Raw genomic sequence first — 6,402 nt, 5'->3', positions numbered from 1 at the left:
ATATATATATATATATATAGAGAGAGAGAGAGAGAGAGAGAGAGCAACCCATTTATTTTGGAGATTCCTTCCCCCCCCCCATGTCCCTGCCACTGCCCCCTCCATTTGGGATCCTCTGATATTTCTTCACAATTAAATTTAGACTCTGCACTTTGGGCAGGAATACCAGACAGGCACAAGTCCTTCTCGATACAGCATCCCAAAAGTCACACCCCAGCAGTGTGTCCCACAGAGGCAGTCAGACATATGTTAAAATATGTTGAAGCTCTGTTTGTTAAACGTGTTTGGAAAAGGTCTTACAATCGCTAGGTTCTTTCTCTCTCTCTCTCTCTAAAATTCTTTATTACAGTATTTTTTTTTTTAAAGAGCAGACTCAAAGACATGGGGGCTGCAAGCCGTACAGAGATTCAAGAAGAAAATGTAGTCATTTTTTTAAAAAATCGCAACGCATTAGTTATGAAATTTGCCTAAATTCATTTTGCGGAATGAGAGCCGTAATTTGAAGGCAGAGTTATGGAGAGAGGAAATAAAACCACATGTCACGTGCAATTTAATCTGGCAGGGAAATGGGCCACTCGGAATTGCTAACTCGGACTGATTCGTTTCCTCCCTGGAAAAAGCTCTACTTTTGGTCTGAGGGGCCTTTTCAGCTCCTGCGTTAATGTATTTGCACAGACGTCACGGGGGGGGGGGAAATGTATGAGGACAGCAAGAGAAATACTGTATCCTACTTTAAATCACACTGCGGGGTTTTAAACAGCTCGGACGGATGGCTCGGAGCGCTCACACCTTCCCCTGAAGCGTTTAAGGAACAGTTATTTACATTACATTAAAAACTTTAATTGCCTTGAAGCACGTGCTGGGAGACGCAAATATTGGAAAATCATCAAAAATATCCATCATGATTCTCTCTCCTTTACAACTCTTCTAAACTTCATCTTTTTTATAACCCACGGTATTGATCTATTGTCCCAGACCGAGAGTGATGTCAGAAGTCCAAGCTCAGCCATAAAAAGAGAATATAATTTCGGTTGGCCGTCCATAAAAGCTCGTCTTTTGACAAGAGATGAGGGGGGACTAGGCCTCTTCTTTTGGAAGGGAAGTGTGTGGAGGGGTGATGTGCAATGGGGGGTGGGGTGGGGAGGTGGACAGGCAAGAAGGGTGACTTCAGGGTCCAAGGTTTTTTTTAGGGGGTTGGTGTACCGAGGTATGATGGGTTTCTGAGTCCCTTCTTTAGGATAACAAGTTGGGAGGCCTCATAGACAGAAAAGAAGAGGGATATGTGAAATACGCCCCCTTTTGGTCCAGGGTCTGAGGAATTGCAAAGGCCGGGACCTCCACGCCCTGGGTTAAAGATCCAGGAGAATGCGGCAACGCTAAGTTCAAAGGGCTGGGGGTCCCCATGTGGGTTGGGTATGGTAATGATAACATGACCGTCCCCCAGCCCCCCATAGTGATGTTAGAGGTCCTGAGCTGCCACAGCAGGCCTGGCGAACCTCAACTGATCCAAGCAGCTACTGGGGAAAGGCTTCCAGCAAGGTTTCTCTAAGCAACGTTCACTCCACGCCAGGGACTTGCGTTGGAAAGTTGTGGGGTGCGTTACGCCCACTAAAGAATAGCGATCAGAGCCCTACTGTAAAGACTCAAAGCATAGACACACAGGGTCTTTGGTCCCCCAACAGGACTTCCTCTGGCGCTGTACAGCACCTTGCTGGGCGCCCGGAGACTTTCCCACGGCCCCGGGGCGCCCCCTCGCGGCGGTCACCCGCAGCGCAGGGAGCGCATCGCGCGCGGGGAGGGGGGGGTTGGACCTGAGCGGGAGGGTCGCGCGTGTGTGCTCCGTGCTCCACGCGCGGAGAGCGGCCGCACGCCCCGCAGAGCGCTCACTTTTGTTCTTTACGGTCCCCGTCGCCCGCGGCCCCTCCGCGCGCCCGCCGCGCCCCCCTCCCCGATCCCCCCCTCCGCATCGATCCGCGCGCGCGGCGCTGTCGATAAGTTTGCAAGGAGCCAAAGTCAAGTGCGTGCGGCGTGCGCGCAGAGCCGGGCCGCGCTCCCGGGGTCCAGCCCGGGTGTTGGCGGCAGCCGCATCCCCGGCCGCGCGCCCGCCCCCAAGATGGCGGCCGAGGGGGGACCGCGGGGGGCCCGGGGGCCGAGGCCGGCCAGGGCTGTACGGGCGACCAGGGGACCGCGCGCAAGACGGCGCCTGGACTGGCGGCGGCTGCAGGTGAGCAGACCGGCCCGCCTTTGTTCGCGGCCGCCGGGACGCGGGAGCCGCCGAGGCGGGAGGAGCGCGGGGAGCGGGAGGAGCGTGGGGAGCACGGAGAGCGCGCGGGCAACGCGGGGGAGCGGGACGCGGCTGCGCAGCCATCCAGCCGCCGCTGCCGCTGCCGCCGCCGCCTCCTCCACCGCCGGCTGCTGCAGCCAGGACTCTCGGTGCTCCTTCCGGGCCGATCCCTGAGGGTTAGTCTCTGCGTCTTGTTTTCCCCTCTCTCGGTTTGCTACCCCCCCTCCGCCTGCTTTCCCTCCCTCCGCCTGCTTTCTGCCTCCCTCCTTCCCACCTCTGTCTTGACCCCCCCTCCCGCCTCCCCTCTCCGGTCTTGCTTTTCTTCCCTTGCTTCCCCTCCTCCCGCTTGCTCCCCATCATCTTGATAGTCCCCTTCTCTGTCCGCTCCTCCCTCCCCGCCCCTTCCCCTCCATCCCAGTCCCACGGCCCTGGAGCCCCAGGCCCGAGCGCGCGCAACTTTGCGCACCTGCCGCGGGGCGGAGCAGGTGCGCGGGCTGCAGCCCCTGGGAACTTTTGCACCCGCGCCCCGGAGCTGCCGGTTCTACCTCGCTTGCTCTCGCACCCTGCTCTCTCTGCCCTGGTCCCCGTCGCTCCCCTCTCCTTCTCCGGGGCGACACTCTTGGCAGCCCCAGCACTTTTTCCATGTTCCTGATGCGCGGGCTCCAGGTGCCTCCAGGTTGGGATGTTTGCTGCCGTCTTTCTGAGGCCCTGGGATGGGCGAGGGGTGGGGAGGGATGCGGTGTTACAGTACCCCAATTGGAGACACACTCGGGTGCTCATTACGCCCGCAGAGGCTCCCCGCATCCTGCAGTCGAGCAGAGTCGCGGCAGGTGCGGCGACGGCTAGGGGCGGGGAAGCCTTGTGGATGACCGCGCTCTGAGAGCATTTTGCTTGGCCAGTGACATTCTCAGAATTCGTGACAGCACGTCTGGAGATTAAATAAATAAATAAATAAATAAGGGACCCACTTTCCCTTTTTAATCTGTCCGCAGATCTCGTTAAGTTGCTTCTGATAAGTGGCTCCAGCCCCCCTCTTCTCTGTCCCCACTCCTTGCTCCCCTCCTCCCTCAAAGCCATCGAGCCGGAGAGAAAATCGGGGCACTCAGGCATGCAGTTAATAACTGCAGGAGCTATGCAATTCCTGGTCCGCGCCCGAGTTGAGGTTACAGTTTGGTGGCCGGCTAAGATGGGCAGGGCTGTGTGTTATGCTAGCCGGTTAAAAGGATGCTAAAGTGGCTTTGGAGGTGGGGAGCAGGAGCCGGGAGGAGGCAGAGAGAGAGAGAGAGAGAGAGAGAGAGAGAGAGAGAGAGAGTTGGGTAGCCACATTGGGCCTGGCACGAAGGCCAATGGTAATCGTATTCCCTGCTAATGTTTGTAAATGAGACCCGGGCAGGCTGGGGGACAGCGTCTTTATTTATGATTGATGTTCTGTAACATAAGGAATGACAAGAACGCGGCAGACTAGAGGGGAGCAAGCAGCCGGGCTGGCAGAGGCTCTTACCCGGGTGCTATTGTTATTCTCCTGGAGAGAATTGCCACGGTGAGCTTTACAGCGGGCCCCGTATTTGCCCAGAGTCGGCCGGAATGCCAGTTAACATGATTCTCATTAGATAACTCGCTTTTCATCTAAGCGCCTGGGCTGCAGGCTTGGTGGGAGAGAGAGAGAGGGAGAGAGAGGGGCTGGCCTGGGGCTGAGGCCTGGGCGCGGCTCCCCGCGTTGGTTTCAGAGCTGATGGTGGTGGTTCTCGATGTTCCCTGTCCCCCAATCTTGGTGGGGAGGCTTTTGTGAAGCTGTGGAAGGTCACCCCAGTCTTGGTTCCAGCTGACTCCCTGTGGTCTGCACGCCTTTTGTTAGGGTCTTAGAACACACTGAGATGGAAAAGGAGATTTGAGCTGCAAGGGTGGTGAGTGAGGGCGGTGGACACAGGCCTGTCCAGGTGACAGGGTCCAGGAACACCAAGACCGCCCCCCCCCCCAATGGGGAACATACAAGGTTTTGTGTGTGTGTTTGTGAACTCATTAAGACAATGGCTGTGTGTCTGGCACAAACAGGCTCCCGGGGAGGGGGGCTCATCTGAATCGATATAAAGAGGAGGGGATGTTCCTCCAGGGAGTTTGAAAAGGCTGCATAGTTCCAGAGCTCAGAGGATTGACTGTGGAAGCTACGGCATGCATCTTGCCAGGCCCAGGCTGGCGCAGCTGCCCACTCTCCGCGCCCCACCCCCCCCGCCTCAGCCTCTCCTGTGGTCCCTGGCACAGCGTGCAAAGCCCAGGATCTTCTGGGTATCTGTCTCTTAGCCCTTTGCCAGGGACCCTTTCTGGTTCATCTTCTTAGTGACTCCTCCTTCAGGCTCGCTGGTATCTCTTCCTTTCTCCTACTCCATAGAAGAAACTTCTACCTATTGTGACACACAGGTAGGAACTGTGGGTCTGGGGCAGGCCCAGAGCTAGGGGCTCCCTCACACCTGGGAAGACCGTGTGACTTGTATCTTGAGTTGTTCAGGTCGGATGGTTTCTTGCAGCTTGATTTCTGAGTCTTAAAGTGACCCAGCCAGTAAAAGTGTCCCCGTGTCCCCAGGCTGGACCATACTGCTGACGCTGCCCCGTTTGGGACAAGGAAGGTGACCTTGTGCCAGCTGGGCTCTCTGGAAGTATATATATATTAAACACGGAAGCTGTCCAGTTAGTTTTTCTTTTGCCCCCCTAGCACATAAAGAGGAGTAGATTCTTTGACTGGCTGGAAGTCAGTCGACAACCCTGGGATTGGGGCCTGAAGGAATGACCTGGGTACCCCACCATGGGACCTGGGTATCCCACCATGGCACTCCTCAATCATCTCCCCCATTTTTCTCCCTACATCCTGCTTGTAGCAGCTCAGGAATGAGAGGAAATAAAATCCCGTCCTGAGTTAATGCTGGTATATTTCATTTGGTTATAGGATGGTTTTACGGTGAACATCACTAATGCGGGTGTATTTTATGGCTTTTCTGTGTGTTATCGTAGTAACTGGATTCATGGGTTCATGGTTTTTCTCTTCTGCTTTCGTTTACCCCCTACTCCATACCCTTTTTAAAAGATGTTCTGAGTCCCGGCCCTCACACCATCTTTCCTTTCTCCTCTAAAGAAGAGGGGGCTAAGCTTTTGGGGCACCCAGGGTTGAATGAGGGGATTAGGGGTGCTCCTGCCCAGCTGTGTTTGTGGGGGAGGGAAGAGGTGGGGCTGGTGGCCCCTAACAGAAGAAACCCCAGCCATTCCTCAAGGAGGAATCGGCTCGACCCTCAGGATGAGCTGACCGTGGGTGGGCTTGTTAAAGGGGTCTTACGGGAACTTCTGGAATGGCTGGAAGCCAGGTGGAGCTTTGAGGAAGACTGTTCGGTGCTCAAAGTTCAGAAAAGAACGTGGATATAATTAAAACATTGTAACCTTGTGATGTTCTGAAGCAGGTAAATTTTACATATCAGCTGCGCAGTGCTCAGGCATCCATTAGAGCCCTTGACAGCTTGACTCACCTAAATGTGCTATCATTTAACAATGTGTCAAAATCCCCCTTTCTACCCGTGACAGCCGTAAATAAGCTATCAGCTTTGTTGGTGATTCCTAACTTTGGAAACTTCCCGACAGCCTAGAATCGCTGTCTGTCGGAGTCGGGAGGCAGCAGAAAGGGCTTGGTGTGTCACGACAGGCCAGCATGTGGTGGTGGTGGGACTAAATGAGGTGCTGGGGGGGGGCAGGTATATGGGGATCAGAGGAACCTTCCAGAAACATCTCAAGGTGAAGCCCAAACCCAGGATGCTTTTCAAGTGAGTCCAGCTGACTGGTTAGCCATCCCATCTGCCTTCCTGGCTTCTGATCCCTCAGGACAGGAGCCCTTCCATCAGAAAGATGGGAAGCAGCGCTTGGACTTGTATTTAAGGATCCCAGCCATTGTTTCTGGGCATTAACTCCTTCTTTGCCCCCCCCCCATCCTGGTTTCTCACCTGGTCAGAAATTGTTTCTCCAAAGATGGGCTCCCTGTTGGAATGCTAGACATGAGCAGAATTAGTCTGCCCTCCACCCCTCAGCTCCCCCGCTCTGTGTGTGTGTGTGTGTGTGTGTGTGTGTGTGTGTGTGTGTGTGTG

General features: G+C 55.3%; 1 protein-coding gene across 2 annotated transcripts in view; it reads left to right on the top strand.

The window, feature by feature from the left end:
• Positions 1-2,112: 2,112 nt before the first annotated feature.
• Cux2 (cut like homeobox 2) overlaps positions 2,113-6,402 on the top strand; it is a 194,098-nt gene continuing 189,808 nt past the window's right edge. The window contains exon 1 of one of the 2 annotated variants that reach the window (XM_029533666.1): positions 2,113-2,224. The gene's annotated coding sequence lies outside the window, so the exon portion shown is untranslated. Of the gene's footprint in view, positions 2,225-2,427; positions 2,461-6,402 lie in introns of those variants that run through there. The other variant, XM_029533668.1, reaches the window with a different exon arrangement.

Source organism: Mus pahari, chromosome 23, assembly GCF_900095145.1.
Source record: "Mus pahari chromosome 23, PAHARI_EIJ_v1.1, whole genome shotgun sequence".
Lineage (NCBI taxonomy): Eukaryota > Metazoa > Chordata > Mammalia > Rodentia > Muridae > Mus > Mus pahari.
This window is presented reverse-complemented; position numbering and strand designations above follow the sequence as displayed.